This window comes from Ovis aries, chromosome 23 (genome assembly GCF_016772045.2).
Source record: "Ovis aries strain OAR_USU_Benz2616 breed Rambouillet chromosome 23, ARS-UI_Ramb_v3.0, whole genome shotgun sequence".
Taxonomy (NCBI): Eukaryota; Metazoa; Chordata; class Mammalia; order Artiodactyla; family Bovidae; genus Ovis; species Ovis aries.
In genome coordinates, this window is record NC_056076.1 from 56,204,856 (window position 1) to 56,225,860 (window position 21,005).

Consider the following 21,005-nt stretch of genomic DNA (forward strand, 5'->3'; position numbering starts at 1 on the left):
TTTTCTGCGTGATTCTGAGAACTCAGCGTGGAAGCAATAAATTATATTAAACAAGAAGTAGTGATGAAATCGCTCAAAATTAAGAAATAACTTCAGGATTTTGAGTTGCATGTGGGAAAGCTAAGATTTTGCCTATAAAATGCCTGAGGAAGAATGTTTCAGTAATTTATTGTTATATAACAAGCCTAACAGCTTAAAACAGCAACTCATTATTTCTCAGAAGTCTGTAGGCAGGCTGAGCTCAGCTGGGCAGTTCTTCTGCTGCTGGACACGTACTGCTAGAGGACCCACGTGGGGCCATCCAGCTGGAAGCTCAGCTGAAGCTAGACCATCCAAGATGCCTCTCATCTCCCAGAACCTCTGTCCTGTGGCTTCTCATTGACTAGCTGAGTCCAAGCTTCTTTCATTAGCAGCAAGAGCATGGAGAGGCACTGGAACCAAGGGGGAAGCTGACAGACTTCTTAAGAGTGAGGCCCATAACTGATCCACTGTCACTCTTGCCACAGTCTGTTGGTCAAACCCAGTCAAAGTCAGATGGGATCAGAAGGGAGAGGAAATAGATTCCACCTGTTGGTGGAGGAGCAGCACCCACGTCCACAGGTAGGAGCTTTCAGCTGCTGTCTTTGGAGACAATTCTACCACAGAAGAGCAGGAGGTACTAAATACAGACTCCTTTTCCTGCAATAACGATGCCACATTTAAAACAAGGATCTTGTTGGCATTTGAAAGTCAGTAAAAATAATAATGCTTGTGTTCTTGCAAAAAAATATTATCTATTTTTCCTAAGACTGCTAAAAAGAACCCCCTACTGGCCAGCCAATGGGTCTCCAAATTCCCAGCCTCAGAGTCATACCTTTGAGTTATATCATCTTCAGAAGTCCTGAATAAAAATGCAAGTACGTCTGGTAGGGTCAACCATGACTGCCTTTGGGTGAATCTAAGCTTAGCAGCTACGTTTGTGGGAGAACTCTGAGGTGGGATTCTTGATCCACAACCAGTGGTTGCACTTCGGGCATCTGGAAGACTTTGAAATCACTTTCAAAATGTTGTAGTTGTTACGTGCATTTTTCACCAGTTTCTCAAATGGGTCAGATACCAAAAAGGTTAAGACTCACTATTCTAAATGCATGATCACAAAAAGTCTCACTGGGGAAAAGGTAAAGCTAAGAGAATTCTCTTTGGTGAGTAATTCATGGTGTCCTCTAATTATTTATTATTCTAATTATTTAATATTCTTTACATTTGTGTGTGTGTGTGTGTGTAACAGACCACATCTCTACATGTGTAAGGAAGCATCTTCACTTTGCATTTGTATCCTCCACTGGGAAGAACCTTATAACATCCTCAGTGTGCATCTAGCCCAGTAATCAAATCATGTTCCTTGGTACCTTCCTGGAGCTAAATGAGGCCAAGTAAGGGATAATCACGGTGGTGTGATCACTCATCTAGAGCCAAACATCCTGGAATGTGAAGTCAGGTGGGCTTAGAAAGCATCACTACGAACAAAGCTAGTGGAGATGATGGAATTCCAGTGGAGCTATTTCAAATCTTAAAAGATGATGCTGTGAAAGTGCTGCACTCAATATGCCAGCAAATTTGGAAAACTCAGCAGTGGCCACAGGACTGGAAAAGGTCAGTTTTCATTCCAATTCCAAAGAAAGGCAATGCAAAAGAATGCTCAAACTACCACACAATTGCACTCATCTCACATGCTAGTAAAGTAATGCTCAAAATTCTCCAAGCCAGTCTTCAGCAATACGTGAACTATGAACTTCCTGATGTTCAAGCTAGTTTTAGAAAAGGCAGAGGAACCAGAGATCAAATTGCCAACATCTGCTGGATCATCCAAAGAGCAAGAGAGTTCCAGAAAAAACATCTATTTCTGCTTTATTGACTGTGCCAAAGCCTTTGACTGTGTGAATCACAATAAACTGTGGAAAATTCTGAAAGAGATGGGAATACCAGACCACCTGACCTGTCTCTTGAGAAATCTGTATGCAGGTCAGGAAGCAACAGTTAGAACTGGACACGGAACAACAGACTGGTTCCAAAGAGGAAAAGGAGTACGTCAAGGCTGTATATTGTCACCCTGCTTATTTAACTTATATGCAGAGTACATCATGAGAAACGCTGGGCTGGAAGAAGCATAAGCTGGAATCAAGATTGCTGGGAGAAATATCAATCACCTCAGATATGCAGATGACACCACCCTTATGGCAGAAAGTGAAGAGGAACTAAAAAGCCTCTTGATGAAAGTGAAAGAGGAGAATGAAAAAGTTGGCTTAAAGCTCAACATTCAGAAAACAAAGATCATGGCATCTGGTCCCATCACTTCATGGCAAATAAATGGGGAAACAATGGAAACAGTGTCAGACTTTATTTTGGGGGGCTCCAAAATCACTGCAGATGGTGACTGCAGCCATGAAATTAAGAGACGCTTACTCCTTGGAAGAAAAGTTATGACCAACCTAGATAGCATATTGAAAAGCAGAGACATTTCTTTGCCAACAAAGGTCCATCTAGTCAAGGCTATGGTTTTTCCTGTGGTCATGTATGGATGTGAGAGTTGGACTGTGAAGAAGGCTGAGCACCGAAGAACTGATGCTTTTGAACTGTGGTGTTGGAGAAGACTCTTGAGAGTCCCTTGGACTGCGAGGAGATCCAACCAGTCCATTCTAAAGGAGATCAGTCCTGGGTGTTCTTTGGAAGGAATGATGCTAAAGCTGATGGCCATCTCATGCGAAGAGTTGATTCATTGGAAAAGACTCTGATGCTGGGAGGGATTGGGGGCAGGAGGAGAAGGGGACGACAGAGGATGAGATGGCTGGATGGCATCACTGACTCAATGGACGTGAGTGTGAGTGAACTCCGGGAGTTGGTGATGGACAGGGAGGCCTGGCGTGCTGCGATTCATGGGGTCGCAAAGAGTCAGACACGACTTGAGTGACTGAAATGAACTGAACTGAACTGAACTAAGGGCATCCTCGCAGGGAAAGCTCAGGGGATGAGTACAGCTCAGACTTGCTCCATTCATACGGAGCAATTCTATCTTTGATTCTCTTTTATTGCTGCTGCTGCTGCTGCTGCTGCGTCACTTCCATCATGTCTGACTTTTTGTGACCCTATGGACTGTAGCCCACCAGGTTCCTCTGTCCATGGGGTTCTCCAGGCAAGAACACTGGAGTTGGTTGCCATGCCCTCCTCCAGGGCATCTTCCTGACCCAAGGATGGAACCTGTCTCTCTTACACCTCCTACACTGGCAGGCAGGTTCTTTACCACTAGCGCCACCTGGGAAGCCCTTACTCTTATTAAACATATGTAAATGTTTTCCTTTGAATAATGAGTCCTGAAGCTAAAAGAAGTTTGAGAATTAATAACAAGCCAATACCCCCATTTCCAAGTGATTTTTTAAAATGGTATTCAGTGGGTTTAAATATTTTTATCAAAGTCTCAAGTTGGCTGAACTAGCGATTTGTGTTTCCCAACTTTTAATACTGTTTTAACTTTTCTAGTCTACACCCTACCTCCCCACAAAGAACCAGCCTTACCACCTTCTCAGAAGACAGTATTCCTCATACCCCAATACATGTTTTCCTCTCTGGCCAAGAAAAAAAAAAGTGTCTACAATTAGGAATAGCCAGCTGATGTCAAAACCTTATCAGAATTTCAGGGGAAGAAAGCAGCCTGGACTGAACACCAGGCTGGGATACGGGAGGGAAGAAGGGTCCCAAAGAACTCAAGAAGGACTTCCCTTCCAGTGGCTAAGACTCCACAAGCCCAATACAGGGAGCCCGGGTTCCATCCCTGGTCAGGGAACTAGATCCTGTAAGCCAGAACTAGAAGTTTCCATGCAGCATGCATAAATACATAAATAGTTAAAAGAAAAAGAAAGAACCCAAGGAAGAGATCATTCCCAAGTTGAATTCATTATTAGATTGTGAACTGGCTCTGAATCTTCCCATAGCTCTTTTTCCACCAAAGAATAAATTTGAAGCAGCAGTCAACTGCATTCTTTTTTTCTTATGTAATGCAAAAAAAATCACACTGTCCCGACCGCTTAATTCCCAACAGCTAGAAAGTGCATTTCAAAGTCATCCACCATATTCTAAGCCTTCCAAAATGCCTAAAGGAAAGAAATGCTAGACGAACCCCAATAAAGATATGTGTATAGATTTCTATACTTGGAATGTTAATGGGCCTTGACTAAGACCACTGTGATTTTAATACATTGTATTGTTTTATTCCTACTGTATTTTTAAATAGAACATCTCAAAACAATTAGATTAATTAAATATCCACGGGGATGCAGGAAATGTTTTTCTTAGCACACTTGGGGACTTGACCAGCTCAGCTCCTTAGATTTTTTCAGAACCTCTTAATGAAGGATTCTCACTTCATCGGAGCCTTGACAACTATTTCAATCTGTCATGAAGGAGAACATTTCAGTACCTGGAAATTTTTAAGACTTCTTGAGACTTCAATTTGCCAAATGTGGCTGTTTAGGGGGAGCCATCCTTCTCCATGAGTGGCACACTTTCAAGCTCCTTGGCTTATTGTCTGAGAATGCAAAGTGGATCGTGGTCTTGGGGAGTAAAATACAGGTTAGAAAGGTTAGAAAAAGTCACCGCGCAATTTTTATTGTCTATGTTTCATCAAGACATGGAAAGTTGGAAATTTCACCCCATGCTAATAACACAGTATTAGTTACACTTGACTGCTTTATTGGAGCCAAACCAAAGTCACTTCTATTCTCTCAAGCCTAAATTTTGAGAGCGGCCAGCTTTTTAGGAAAACAAAAGCTGCCATAATCTCGAGGAGAGGCTGGTGTCAAACCACAGGAGTTCTAGCAAAGACCACATATTATCATGAGCTCCAAACATTAAAGAATTCTGTAGCATGACAAGCTCTAAGAAAGAAACTCTTAAAAGAGATTCATTTTTCTCCACGATGTCAACTGCAAGAATATGCCAGCAGTGAACAAGAGGTTAGGAGCTGGAAACGAAATGATGATGGGTTCCTTGGCTTCATGGCCAACTCATTTTAGGACCTTGGGACAGGCATTTCAGTCATCAGAGGTCTCTACACCGAGACTTCCTGTTTATTCTCCTTCAAGTGTGGAGTTTGCATAGCTGCATGAAAGATTCTTTTCCTTTTGTAGAATGACAGGGCTGTCAGCGTCCATGAAAGGCTACCTCTACTCTGCTGAAGCAACACAGCATGGTGGTTAAAAGCATAAACTCCGCCCAGGATGCGAGGGCTCCACACCCTGGCTCTCTCTTCTATATTAAATAACTCTGTGACCTTGGACAAACTATTCTAGCTTCTGTGTCTCTGTGTCTCCAGTAGGAAAATGACAACAGCATCAGTGCTACTGGCTAGGGCAGAAGGATTAAATGCATTAATGATTGAAACCACTTGGAACAGTGCCTAGCATATACTAAATGCTATAAAATAGGTTTACCGTTTGGACTTTACAACTTAAGTCAAATGCATCTGTGTATAAAAATGGGTAACTAATGAGACCCTACCGTGCGGCACAGGGAACTCTCTCTACTCGGGGCTCTATGATGACCTAAATGGGAAGGAAATCCAAAAGCGAGGGGATACACGTATTCATATTGCAGATGCACTTTGCTGTACGGCAGAAACTAACACAATATTGTAAAAGAACTATACTCCAATTAAAAAAAATTTTTAAGTAGACATTTTAAAAAACTCATCAAAATATTTCTCGTTTGTTTTTAAGCAGCCTCCTTCCTCACTTATGGAATTAGATTGCTTAAATAAATAGAAACTTATTTTCCCATAGAAACTGCTGGAAACTACAATGGATGATAGAATAGTGTTCATTCAAGACTTCAGATCAGACATGAATGACAGAGAAGAAAGACCTTCAATTTTTTCACAGTTTAGCTACCTAGAGACGGAACCTGAGTGATCCCACTGTATTGAAAAAGTTGAATCCAAGAATGACGAAAGAGTTCACAGTATTGAAAAGGTAAATAATGTTACTCATCTAGCCCAACACCTTAGTTGTATAGATGAGGAAATTGAGGCACAAAGAGGTAAATATCTGGTTGTTTTTATTTCAGTCACTCAGTCATGTCCAGCTCTTTGCAACTCCACAGACTGCCTCACGCCAGGCTTCCCTGTCCATCACCAACTCCTGGGGCCTACTCAAACTCATGTCCATCGCGTTGGTGATGCCATCCAACCATCTCATCCTCTGTTGTCCCCCTCTCCTCCCACCTTCAAACTTTCCCAGCATCAGGGTCTTTTCAAATGAGTTTTTTCTTCACATCAGGTGGCCAAAGTACTGCAGTTTCAGCTTCAGCATCAGTCCTTCCAATGAATATTCAGGAACGATTTCCTTTAGGATGGACTGGTTGGATCTCCCTGCAGTCCAAGGGACTCTCAAGAGTCTTCTCCAACACCACTGTTCAAAAGCATCAATTCTTCGGTGCTCAGCTTTACAGTGCAACTCTCACATCCATACATGACTACTGGAAAAACCATAGCTTTGACTAGACAGAACTTTGTTGGTAAAACAATGTCTCTGCATTTTAGTATGCTGTCTAGGTTGGTCATAGCTTTTCTTCCAAGGAACAAGCATCTTTTAATTTAATGGCTGCAGTCACCATCTGCAGTGATTTTCAAGCCTCAAAAAATAAAGTCTCTCATTGTTTCCCCATCTATTTCCCATGAAGTAATGGGACCAAATGCCATAATCTTAGTTTTCTGAATGTTGAGCTTTAAGCCAACTTTTTCATTCTCCTCTTTCACTTTCATCAAGAGGCTTGTTAGTTCTTCGCTTTCTGCCATAAGGGTGATGTCATCTGCATATCTAAGGTTACCGACATTTCTCCTGACAATCTTAATTCCAGCTTGTGCTTCTTCCAGCCTGGCATTTTGCATGATGTACTCTGCATATGTTAAATAAGCAGGGTGACAATATACAGCCTTGACGTACTCCTTTCCTGATTTGGAACCAGTCTGTTGTTCCATGTCCAGTTTTAACTATTGCTTCCTGACCTGCATACAGATTTCTCAAGAGGCATGTCAGGAGGTCTGGTATTCCCATCTCTTTAAGAATTTTCCAGAGTTTGTTGTGATCCACACAGTCAAAGACTTTGGCATAGTCCATAAAGCAGAAATAGATGTTTTTTTGGAACTTGCTTGCTTTTTTAATGATTCAACAGATGTTGGCAATTTGTTCTCTGGTTCCTGTGCCTTTTCTAAATCCAGCTTGAACATCTGCAAGTTCAAGGTTCATGTACTGTTGAAGCCTGGCTTGGAGAATATTCAGCATTACTTTGCTAGCGTGTGACATAAGTGTGATTGTGCGGTAGTTTGAGCATTCTTTGGCATTGCCTTTCTTTGGGACTGGAATGAAAACTGACCTTTTCCAGTCCTGTGGCCACTGCTGAGTTTTCCAGATTTGCTGGTATATTGAGTGCAGCACTTTCACAGCATCATCTTTTAAGATTTGAAATAGCTCAACTGGAATTCCATCACCTCCACTAGCTTTGTTTGTAGTGATGCTTCCTAAGGCCCACTTGACTATGCATTCCAGGATGTCTGGCTCTAGGTGAGTGATTACACCATCGTGATTACCTGGGTTGTGAAGATCTTTTTTGTACAGTTCTTCTCTGTATTCTTACCACCTCTTCTTAATATCTTCTGTTTCTGTTAGGTCCATACCATTTCTATTCCTGGTTGCTTTAATGTACTAGAATTATATTAATAACTAGTGGTTTCAAAAAATAATTAATAGTGTCAATATGTTTGCCCAAGACACTATAACTTATTCTAGTATTGCTGCTATTATTTGTATTGTGTTTGAAAATATATAACTTGCCACACTGGAAAATCATTTATACTTCAATCCTGGGCTTTTGACCCAAAATGGTATTGTCCAGCTTGACCACTCTCCTCTTAAACATATTTGTATCTCTATGATTTTTATCATTTCCAGAATCCAAATTTACCATTACATGACCAAAAATATAATCCTAACTTTTGCAAAATACACCAGACAAATTAAGGAGATGATTGTATTCAGCCTATTATAATAAAGAGAATGTTCATTAGTAGTGAGTATCTCAAAGAAAATAAAGAGGTCTAGAGTTTGCAGAGGCAGGTAAACAATGGAATTGTCGAGGAGTATTAAAAAGTTTCTTTTTTAAATTGAAATAGAGTTTATTGACAATGTTGTATTAATTTCTTCTCTAAGAGATTCATATGGAAGGATGGAAATGGATCTTATCTCATAATATACTGAGCAATGTTACTCTCTAAGGTTTGTCATTCCCAGGAACTCACAGGGTAGAGGGATTTCTAAATCATCCCACTGTTCTCTATGAGCACAGGTCTAAGGGAAAGCTCAGCTCTGCCACATCTTTGAGGGTAATTTTTAAAATACACCCAAGTCCTTAAGACAACTAACCACTCAGTCTCCTAAAGTGAGCCCCTTGACAAGACAGCTGCCATTTAGATATTGTATGACCTAGATGGGTTTTTTCCCAAAATAGTTTTAATATATTTTATCTGAAAGTGACATCATTTTTCCTGATGACACCTTTCCCCATATTTTATCTTAAAAAACGTTAATGAACACACCCACTTGAGCACATTCTCCCCGAGGCCATCTTACTTGTCATTAGCATTGGGAATAGAGAGTGAGATAAACTGAATTTCTGAAAGTCACTGGATTCTTGAACATAGAAGCAGTTGGTTCAATAGATAGGGATACTATTTCTAACATGGCATCTAATTTCCTGGTGAAAAGGCCTTTATAGAATGTGTGTGTGCATGTGCACAAGTGTGTGTGTGTGTGTGTGTGTGTCTGTGTGTGTGTGTCTGTGTGTGTGTGCAGGAAAAAATTGGGACAGGCTTTGAAATTTGTTGCTTTTCCTGACTAGTTTCTCTATGCAGGTGTTCCCTTTCAGTTGTTTTTGATTAGGCTACTTAACAATTTGGAAGAGACAGAAATTAATTTGTAGATAGCTAGTAGGAAATGGCAACCCACTCCAGTGTTCTTGCCTGGAGAATCCCAGGGACGGGGGAGCCTGGTGGGCTGCCGTCTATGGGGTCGCACAGAGTCGGACACGACTGAAGCGACTCAGCAGCAGCAGCAGCAGCAGCAGTAAGAATGTGCCTAATCCCTATCCACAGAAATGCAAAATTCTGTCCAGGGAAGGTTCTTGATATTCATCTCCTACGGTGGAAGAACTCACTTGTGCATCTATTTAAACAAATCAACTTGGGTACTCCTAATGACCGATAAATATGCCTGGTCTTTGGAGTCTATTTTCAATTAGTTATAACACTTTCCTGGTTCTCTCATTAATTAATGAGTTCAATAAAAATCTTTGATGTGTGCTCATTTTATATTTATATGAGTCATAGTTTTACCTTTTAAAAAATGTCCTTTAATATGTAGATGAATATACGAAAATCTCATTAAGAAAGAATACAAGTGTGTAAAGTCTCATTAAGAAAGAGAGTTAGTTGCTAGTCATGCCAGCTCTCTGCAACCCCATCTACTGTAGCCCGCCAGACTCCTCTGTCCATGGGATTCTCCAGGCAAGAATACTGGAGTAGGTTGCCATTTCCTCCTCCAGGGGATCTTCCTGCCCCAGGGATTGAACCCTGGTCTTCTTGCATTGCAGACAGAGTCTTTACTGTCTGAACTACCAAGAAAACTGATAAATTCAGACTTATTTTGGAAGGGAAAAAGTCTGAGTAAAGCACATTCAAAGAAATAAACTTTTATTATTTTCAGGTTTAGAACAAAAAGTATTATCTAACAGAGATCAATATTTAATAGTTTGTAATGAGGATATCATTTTTCTAAATAAATTAAGAGCATCTCTAAGAGCATCTCAACACAGCAGCCTATTTTAAATGTTTTTGTAATCTTCCTCTAATCTTACACTCTCTTTAAAAAGGAAAAAAATATGTGCTATGTAATGAAAGCCTTCAGCCCAATTATTCCAAATTACGAATTAGTGAAATCTCAGTTTAATGAAATTTTACATATGTAAATTGATAAGACACTGCCTCTTGGAATGCTTGCAATGGATGCAATTGAGACCTGAGACATCAGATAATACAAGGCAGAAATCCCTTCTCAATTGATCTTCCTGGGTTATCAGCCAGCCCCCACCTGAATATATGTATTAACAGGGAGCGTGCTATCTTTCCAAAACAGCTATTTCCTTGTTAAAAGCTTCTATGGTTGGAAAGTTTTTCTTATAATTAATCAAAATCTCCCTCCTTGAATCATCCACACTACAGTTCAATTTAAGTAGACACAAAATCTTTCTTTTATTTTCTTTTTCCTCTAGAGGCATAGCTTACCTGCCATTGGGGATTCTCTGGGGAGCCAAAATAGGTCAGTAAAAATCATCATAAGCAAGGTATGTCCTTTTATATATCCTCAAATAAAGTCGAGAGTTAACAAACAGCCCACAACGTTACTCTTTGCTTTGCTTTTTGTGGCTATTTCAGTAGATATTCCTTGAAATCCTGAAACTTTGGTTGAAAATTTCAAAACACCTCACCTCCAGAACACCTGATTCTTTCAAAACCAGGACAACTAACAGTAAGATAAGATGTTGCCCTATTGCACTCTGTTTTCCTATTCTTCTAAAATGTCAAGGAGCCTCTTTTTCTGTGGGTAGTGGAACCTTTTTATAGTTTGCTCAAAAAAACCCGCCAATATACCACTTCACATGACACCCGGGGCACCGAAATGGTCCAGCGGACTCCGGCTGAGACACCCTTTGTCTCAGGTGAACGCACAGTGAAAAAAATTCATAGTTTAAGCAGGAAGACATCCTAGTTTCCCATACAGCTGTCTCCTTTCATCCATCCCACTCCTTAAGAGCGGGGACCAGGCTGATAAGAAGACTAGAAATAGTCTCTAATGGAGGAGACACGCTGCGGAATGCAGGGTCTCTCACCCCCTTTGTGAAAAGAGAGAAGTTCCTGCCGCTTTCACAGATTATTTTGCTAGGGAATAAAGAAAACCTTGCCATTTTCCCTATGTCAGATGTAAAAATAAAAAGCATAGAAGAGAAGAATGGGGCCATAAACTTGATATAGCGTATTGCAAGGGAGTTTCATCAGATAAACCATGGAGACAGTTCCGATGATGCTCTTGTCAGAAAGCACATGGTATGATACACTGTGTATGCGCCAGAGAGCTTCTGCACTCTCAGAAATGTCATTTCTAAAAATGTCTATCCATTTGGAAAATAAGTATGAAATAAATCTGTAAATATTTATTATAAAAGCAATAAGAAAACAGTAAAGAATGAACGCCGCTTCTGACAACACTGCATAAACTGTTACCAACAGACCTTTGGAACCAACAATTCTGTTTCCAGATCAGGGGCCAGGTCCCAAACATGACAGTGACTGAGGCCGTAGCAGTACGTTCCACAGCCACCCTCCTGCCGTTGGAGGTCTACCTAATCGAGGTACCAGATGATGAGATGCTAAAACATACAGATCTTGTATTTCTGAATCCATATGTCTTGCTTGATCAATGAACCAAAATAGTTACTCTTTGGAATGGAAAAGCTGCAAGAACTTGCTGTTCTTTTTCGTTCTCAGTCCTACAGGAAAGGGCTGAGAGACAAGGAAAGGAAAAGAATCTCCCACAGAAGGATATTTGCACTTCAGGACTTGGATCACCCCAAGGCTGTCCTTTCAAAGCATCCTCTTCCTTTGCCAGTGGTCTCTCTGCTTTGTTTGGCAACTCAATTCTCTCCTCATTAACAAGTTAGGTGATGAAGGCCGGAGGTACCTCTGTTTATTCGAGAACACCAAATTAGTCCTTTCCTAAATAACTGTCTTCTGGACAACTTAGCTCAACACTTCTTGACTTAATCCACAGAATTACAACATCTGCTTTAAATTGAAGATGTACAGAGGGAATTATACCTACTCCATCTAGAGATTGTTTGCTTCTGATGTCATTCTTGATTAGATGATTTTGGAATTTTGATTGCTCCACATTAGATCATTATGATTTCAAAATGCAGCTTGTAAATGTATTCAGTTCATCAAGGGCTATAAATATCAACTAGAGGCCTTTCCTTTGCATGGGTCCTCTCAGAAGCTTGTAGGTTCATGGGAAACCAAAAGAAATACCTTCAAGAAAAGGTGAGAAACTCCGACATTAAAAATAATTTCTGAACATCTGGCCTTAGATTCAAGAGTTTGATAATTGTGTGCTTTCCCTGGTTTTAAATTTAAATTAATGACTACAGGGTAATGAAGGCTGACTCTTTGGAAAAACAGATGTAAAAAATTTGAGGACTACTTATGCTCTGTTCAGTAAAACAATTACATGATTAGGTAATAAAATTCCTCCAGATTTTTCTTCACGGTTTTGGATCCTATCTTCGACTTTCTGTTCTTAAAAGAAACTGTCAATTTTCTATTCACAATTCCTTTGCACTGAAGTGAGATTTGAATCTGACATGGTGAAATAGTGGTGGGGTGTGGGGAGGAGTATCTATTTATAGAAAAAAAAAAAGATTTCAAGTTCCTACATTAAAATCCAATTTCATGTATTTTAAAACCCAAATTCCCTGGAACTTGATGGCTTCTTTCTTTTAATCAGCTAAATATATTCTACAAATTTAAGATTCTCTGATTCTACACGTTTTATGTGCATTCTACAAGCAATCATGTCTAAGAACGATGAGAAAGGGATAATAAGATGCGCATCAGAAAGCTGGTGGGTCAGTTTGCAGGTGGAACAGGCAGCAGCATCATTTACTTCCTCCAGGTTGCAGTTCAGCAGGAAAACTAGCCTCCCTGACACGCAATTATGTGTCATGAGTTACAGCAGTAATTAAGTCTCTAGAACAGCGAGCTACCTCAAGAACCCCGCAGGATTTCAGGTGGCTGGCTCCCAACACTGAATCATCTAGTACCTCCCTGTGCCTCATCCATCTACATCACCCCTTTAGTTATCACCACGCTAAGCCAGGAGACTACGTCTAGCTCTAAGACACATTTCTGTTGTCTGCATAGCAAGTAACCTATCTCTCCATTTCCTAAATACTTTCTTTTTAAAAGGAGGCTCATTATCCCAGATGGGAGAAAACCAAGTGTCTTCATCATTCTCTTTTCTTTCTTTTCCAGAGCTTCTCACCCAAGGAGTGAGCAAGCTCTCCTACCTCAGGATACCACCTCAGTAAAGGTCAGTTACAGCCATTTATTTCTGGTCCTCCGGGCCCCTCCTGAAGCTGGATACACATCGGCAATGGTACTTTCCATTTATTCACTCAGCAAATATTTATTGATGCACCAACAGCTGAGGCATGTAGACTAATTATCAGCGAAGGGAGAGCGAGAAGGAGACAAATGAAGAAAATGAGAGCCATAAATCGAGAAGATGGGCTTTCACAGGAACACCCGGAAAGCCAGACTGTTTTCTAACTTCTTCATCGCTGTGTGGGTCCTCTTTGTTGGCAGCGAGACCCGCCCCCTGCTTAATGGGATCATATGTAAAGAGTTAAGCATCAGAGAGATGTCATGTTATAGAATGTATGGAGCTTTTATGTACTTGCGCAATGGGAATATTAAAAAGAAAAAAAGAAGAGGAGGCATTCTCACACCATACCCAGCACAGCCACATCTCAGAGCAGGATGGGAGGGAGCAATATCAGCCCAGGTTGTAGCCAATGGGCCAGTTATTTGTACCCTGGGCTCCATGAAATGATCCTCACAGCTTTGGGGAACTAACTTCTGTGACCAGGTGGCCGCCCAGAAGTGACTTCCCTGGGGAGAGAAGTCACAGCCCCCTTCCTTCCTGGCCATCCGTGGTGCGGCCCCCTTGCCTCACCCCACGGGTTGGAGGCAGGGTGGTAGTATCCATGCAGACTATGATTAAATGACTCATCTCCTTTGCGTGCCATGATTGTGAAGGTTACTCACCACGACAACAGCAGCAGGGCCCCAACTCCGCTGTGGGTACGTGTCAAAAATGAGTCAAGATAATAAGAGACCACGGAAGGAACGCCTACAGCTTGGGCAGGAGAGAAGCAGTGTTTGCGCCCAGAGGCGACACTCAACTGCACACTTTCCATCTGCCCTTCGGAGAAACTTGACCTTAACAACAGGATCAATTCTTGGTTTACCGCTAGTTACTCAGTTGAGACCACAGACTCGTCCTTACCCAGGACTTCGCTAATAGTAACGACGGCCACATCTTCAGTCCAGTCAATAGTGACCCCAGCCCTTGTTCTTCAGGTCCCCTTGGAGCTGCCAATTATAAGAAACAGTGAGACAGAAGCAGCCCCCGAACTCCAAGCCAAGTTCATCTTAACCCATTGCGAATCTCAAAATCATTGAGAAGAAACGAAATAAAATAAAAATGAGCCGAGTTCTTAGTTGTTGATTTGTATGTTAAGGAAGGCATATATTAAAAGAAAACAGAAGCAGGCTGTCACTATGTTTTGTTGCAAAAAAAAAAAAAAAAAAAAAAGACTGAGTCATTCAAATAGATAGAAAAAGAAGTAATGGGGAATTGTTTTTAGAGATTGCCTTTAAAGTTGCCATGAACAGAGAGTGGCACTAGAGGATCGTGGGGAATAATTTTTCCAGTAAATGGTTCAGAAACTCATAGTGGGAGAGGGTAGCTGACATTTGTTAAGTGCTAACTCATATCAGGCAGTATATGACGACACATATCATCCTACCTAATTTTTAAAAGCCTTCCTTGGTAAATAGTATTATTCCCAGTTCATAGGGAATATTGGAGCTCAATTTTTTTTAATGCATATCTTACAGTCTAAAAACTCTTAGAACAACGACATTTCTTTTTTACTTCCCTGCAGTATTCCAATACATGAAGGAAATCTTGATACGCAGTCAGTGGAGCTTTTTTAACATAACATGTTATATATCATATATGTGTATGAATATTTGGTTAGCATTCATCCTTTTTTGGGGCTTCCCTCGTGGCTCAGCTGGTAAAGAATCCTCTTGCAATGCAGGTAGACCCAGGTTTGATCCCTGGGTTGGGAAGACCCCTGGAGAATGGAGTGGCAATCCTCTCCAGTATCCTTTCCTGGAGAATTCCATGGACAGAGGAGCCTGGTGGGTTACAGCCCATGGGGTCACAAAGAGTCAGACACGATTGAGTGGCTAACACACACACACACACACATCCATTTTTGGCTCCCTAGCAACCAAACAGCTTTACTACTTGAAAGACCCTTCCCTGGGTTATTCGTGATGCTCCTGTGAATACAGCCATACAGAAGGAGCCAGAAACACTCTCTTCCTCCCACTGGTATACATGGCACAGGAGAACGGCAGGTCCCTCCAGCACCAGGACTTGCTCCATAAGTGTAAGACAGAGGAACAGAGGAGGCTAGAAACGACGCCCGGCAGTAGCAGCAGAGCGGAAAGCCTCCTTATAAGGCAGCCTTCAGAATCCAACGGCGGAAAGAGTAACTAACAACGCACGCGGTGGATGATTAAGTACAGGGAGGCCGCACAGATGATCCGCAGTGAGAATTCTCAGTTAGAACACAACAAATGGATCGGAATAGTCAGAGGAGCAGTGTTGGAGAGGCTCGGGCTTTGATCACACCTTGCAGTACACGCAGGATTTGGAGAAGGAGGGTCACCTGATCATCTACCAACAATCACAGCAAGCCCGAGTCTCTGGACTGTAAGACGAACCTGAAGCTCGTGAGTGCGCTCGGGCCCACAGAGGGAGCAGGGGGCTATGTTTTGGGGCTGTGCTGACTCCCTAAGGCAGAATCACTGAATTCTCACACCGCGTCAAATTGATCCCCTTTGATCTTTCCTATACTTAGTTAAGAATCTGCTTGCAATGAGAGAGATCTGGGTTCAATCCCTGGGTCAGGAAGATCCCCTGGAGAAGGCAGCGGCCACCCACTGCAGTATTTTTGCCTGCGGAATCCCATGGACGGTGGAGCCTGGCAGGCTACAGTCCAGGGGGAGTCACAAAGAATTGGACATAAGTGAGTGACTAACACTTTCACTTTTTTTCATACTCAGAAAACAAAGCAAAGTATTTCATGAAGCCTTCCCCCGATTCAGTCTGTAACCCTAGGAAAAACTATGAAGCAGAGGTTTTGGAATCTTTCTGCCACCCAAATCATTACTCTTTTTCTTAAAGAAGACCCATTCTGGGACTTCCCTGGTGGTCACCAGTGGCTAAGACTCTGTACTCTTAACGAAAGGGTTCCAGGTTCAACCCCTGATCAGGGAACTAGATCCCAAATGCCATAACTAAGAGTTCTCACGCTGCAACTCAAGATCCCGCGTGCAGCAGGCAAAGACCCAGTGTAGCCAAAATAAAATTTAAAAATAAATAAATATTTTTAAAAAAGAATACCCACCCCAACCTACTTCACTCCAGAAACTTGTTCTCCCAAGACCAAGCTGGTCCACTACCACTAGCAACTGGTTAAGATACTAGTTGGTAAGGTGGTCAGCTCCCAGGAAAGTTTTATAATAAAAAATGGGAAACCTACAAAGCCTTGTAAAGTGGGGGATGGTCACATGAAGGGACAGGTGACCATTTTAGGCAACTATTTTTTTTAATGTTATTTATTTTTAATTGAAGGATAATTACATTACAATATTGATTTGATTTTTGCCATACATCAACATGAATTAGCCATAGGTGTAAATATGTTCCCTCCCTCTTGAACCTTCCTCCCACTCTTTCCCACCCCTCTAGGTTGTCAGAGCCCCAGTGTGAGTTCCCTGAGTCATGCAGCAAATTCCCACCAGCTGTCTATCTTACATACGGTAGTGTATATGTTTCCATGCTGCTTTCTCCATTCCTCTCAACCGCTCCTTTCTCCCCACACCCTGCCCGTGTCCATAAGTCTGCTTTCTATGTCTTCATCTCCATCGCTTCAGGCAACTCTATCCCGCCAGCTCATTCCTGTCGACACATTATATGCCAGAGATGGGAGCTAGCTGAGGGCCAACTAATTAACAGAAAGACAAGAGAAGGGGAAGAAGCCTTTCAGAAGGGAGCCCAGAGGAACCTGCAAAACTGCGGAGAAAACTTAGAAAATGTATAAAGCACTAAATCTTTTGTCTTGAAAGAGCCTCTAAAGAAAAGAATGACTTCACAGTTTGGGAGTATGAGGATCTATAATGAAGCCCAACCAAACTCCAGAAGGTAGATTACTGGGAGAATTAGTGAAATGAGAGGCAAAGATGAACTATTTGAGCCCAGCCCACAGCAGAGGAGGAGCCCAGGTGGATATGCAAGGCTCGGAAGGACATGGCTGTCCCTCTTGGCAAAGGGCAGCATCAGCTTATGCCACCTTCAGTATCTCCGATGCTAATTCATGATTGCTCAAGGAAAACCACCACATTTAGACCCATCTGTTCTTTATATCTCAATGGCTCTACTTTTTGCAGATTTAAACACAATTCCCAATACAAAAATTTTTTTTAATGTGCAAATTCGTAAAACAGAGTCCTTGTTATACTCTAGGTTAATTTGATAAAACTGTATATGTCAACGGCCAAACAGTATATGTGATGACCTGGGAAATGATGTCAATAACCAGATTCTGATTGTAAATCACCGTAGTGTTTGAGGAAGGGCGTGAACTCTTCAGCATCCCATTCTACTTCAAAACCCTCAAAAAATGGGTCATCTGGCAACTGAAAAGAGCCAGGATAGCCTTGCAGAAACATATTCAAATCTCTCTCTGGCCATCGGCTTTTCACAAGAATCCAGCACATCCATGTTCCCCTCTGTTTGTTCTTATCCTCTTTCTCTCACCCAGGAGAAAATCAGTACCCATCTACTCAAAGAAAAGAAGTATCCATCAGGTCAGGAATGAGTCAATGTCACACCACATCAGGATTCCAACCGGCACAGCGATGACTCTTCCCAGACTACAAAGTACTTTCATCTCTATTATACAGTTTCAGCCCTACAGTTGCTCTCCCAAGGGGAAGCAAAATAAATATTTAATGAGCCATATGCAAAGCACGGTGCTGCATAAACACACATTTTCATTCATTCCATCCTCATAAGAACCCATAAAGCAGGTGTTTACATTCCCTTTATTACAGATGAGGAAACTGAGACTCAAAGAGGGAACCCACCTGAGATGTCCCATGGCTATAGGGTCCAAGGCAGGATGTGCAACAAGACCCCCAGGCAGGAAAGCCCACGCCCCTCTTTCTGCTGCTGCAGAAAGTCTCCCTCCCTCCTGAACTGGGTCTTCTCCCAGGTCTGTGGATTAGACAACACTAGTTTGGTAAAGAGAACAGCTGATGGCTAAGTGTCTGCCTCCATTTTTCTGATGGGTGTGGAGGGAGGGCTGGAAATGCTGTTCTAATAATAATAAGGCTAAATATTAAGAGCAAGGCGGAGTGGCAGTAGGAAGGGACAGAGTCTTTCAGGGGAACAGGCTGGGCAGCCACATTTAGCCCAAAAGCCATTGGTTTCTGAGAACTTGGGTCCCAAAGCCACTTCATTATTCCCATTGAGTCCTTTTGTTGTAGGGCAATATTTCAAATGTCTAAGAAAAATGTATACCAATAACTATATTTATGGGACTTCCCCAGTGGTCCAGTGGTTAGCACTCCGCCTTCCAATGCAGGGGACATGGGTTTGATCCCTGGTGGGGGAACAGAGTCCCACATGCCATGCCGTGTGGTCAAATTTTTTTTAAAAAAAATCATATTTGTGTATTTTATAAATTAAGGATGTATGTAATACTCACTTATGTAAAACAACAACAACAACAACAGAACTCTGCTGTTCTTTTTTCTTTCCTTCTGGTTTTACAGAGATGTAACTGACACCACAGCACTGTGTTTTGGGTACAGCATGACGAGTTGACTTACGTACACCATGAAGTGATCATCACAGTAAGGCTAGTGGACATCCATCATCTCATACAGACACACAATTAAAAAAAGAAAGAAAATAGTTTCTCCTTTTAATGAGAACTCAGAATGTACTCTTAACAACCTTCCTATAAAACATACAGCACTGTTAATTACATCTATCATGTTGAACACTACACTCCTGCTGCTGCTGCTAAGTCACTTCAGTCGTGTCCGACTCTGTGCGACCCCATAGATGGCAGCCCACCAGGCTCCCCCGTCCCTGGGATTCTCCAGGTCCTAGTACTTATTTATAACTGGAAGTTTGTACCTTTTGATTGTCTTCATCCACTTCCACCTCCCCACCCCCCACCTCTGGTAACCACAACGCCTATCTCTTTTTCTATGAGTTTGTTTTTTAACTATAATTGACCAATAACACTGTGTTAGTTCCTGATATAAAACAGTGACCTGGTATTTCTATACATTAAAAGGATCCCCATGATGACTCTCAAACCCCTTGTCACCATACAGCATTCCATTATTATTGAGTCCCCACACTGTACACTTCAGACCTGTTATTCATTTATTTTGTAACTGGAAGTTCGTTAATCCTCTTAATCCCCGTCACATACTACGCTCACCTCCTCATCTTCCTCGAGGCCTCTGACAACTACCCATTTGTTCTCCGAATCCATGACCCTGTTTCTGTTTTACGTTTGTCCATTTGTTTTATTTTGTAGAGCAATTTGGCCACATGAAGTTGGAATCCCTCACCCCCAATAACCCAAGAATCCCTCTTCTAGACATGACAGAGAGACTCTCCCATCTGCATGGGAATGTTCACTGCAGCATCAGTTGTAAAGTGGTCATTTGGAAGCCACCCACATACCTATGAGCGTGCATGGACGTGGTGTCTTCATAGAACAGGATACACAACATCCATTGAAGGGAATCAAGATGAGTAAGTCTCATATGAGAATGTTGAGTTAAAGAAAAAGGAAACTGCCTAGATTGAGAAACATCATATGATATCACTTATACGTGGAATATTGTTTTTAAAAAATGATACAGACTCACAGACATAGAAAACAAACTTATGGTTACCAAAGGGGAGGGAGGAATAAATTAGGAATTTGGGATTAACAAATACATGCTATATATATATAATAAAATAGATAAACAACAACATCCTACTGTATAGCACAGGGAACTATAGTCAACATCTTGTAATAAACTATAATGGAAAAGAATTTTAAAATGAATATAAATAAATATAAATATATATATATATAACTGAGTCACTTTGCTGTACACCTAAAACACTGCAAATCAACTATACTTTTAAAAAATGTTTTAATGTTTAATGTTAAAAAAAGAAGTTGTCAAATAATATACATACATTTAAACACTGTGTCAAAATTTAAAACCATAAACAGCACAGATTTTTGTAGGTACAGACTGTATTTGTTTTATTCCTTCAAAAAACAGGTGATGCACACTGGTCTAAAGCTGAGATTTTGATAAATCATAAGGTTAAAATTCTATACTTGTCTTTGTAACATTTCATGATGATATTGTAAGATACCAAGGAAAGTGTATCTTAAAAATACAAAAAAGCAAAAAGCACAAGAGTCCTGCTCCCTTGAGTGCACTAGCTCCTACTTGAGCTTTTAAACGTCTCCGGCAGTTACTCTGCGCTGACCCGGGCCGTGCGCGGCGTCGGGCTCACGCCCCGGCTTTACCGCATTTCACGCGCAGGTCTGCCGCCCGCTGCTGCACGTTTCCGGGGCGCGCGCTCCCCGAGCCTGTGCGCCGCGCACCTCCACCCTCCCGCCGCTGTCTTCTCTCCTATTCAACAGCTGAATGTCTGCCGAAGACAGATGATGTCTTTGTGTTTGAGCAACAGAAAACTAGGACTGTTGGGCTCATAAAAAGATAATTAAGTCTTTAACCATTATTGAATGTGGCAGGGGGGAAAAAACAGAGCGAACTTGCCCAGCCTTCGCAGAGGCCACGCTGGGAGAATGAACAATTCGAAGGAACCTGAGGCCAGACAGGGATGGATTTAGACATCTTTACCTCTCCGGGCTTCTCTCAGGATAGGACATTTTTCAATCTTGCATTTTTACAT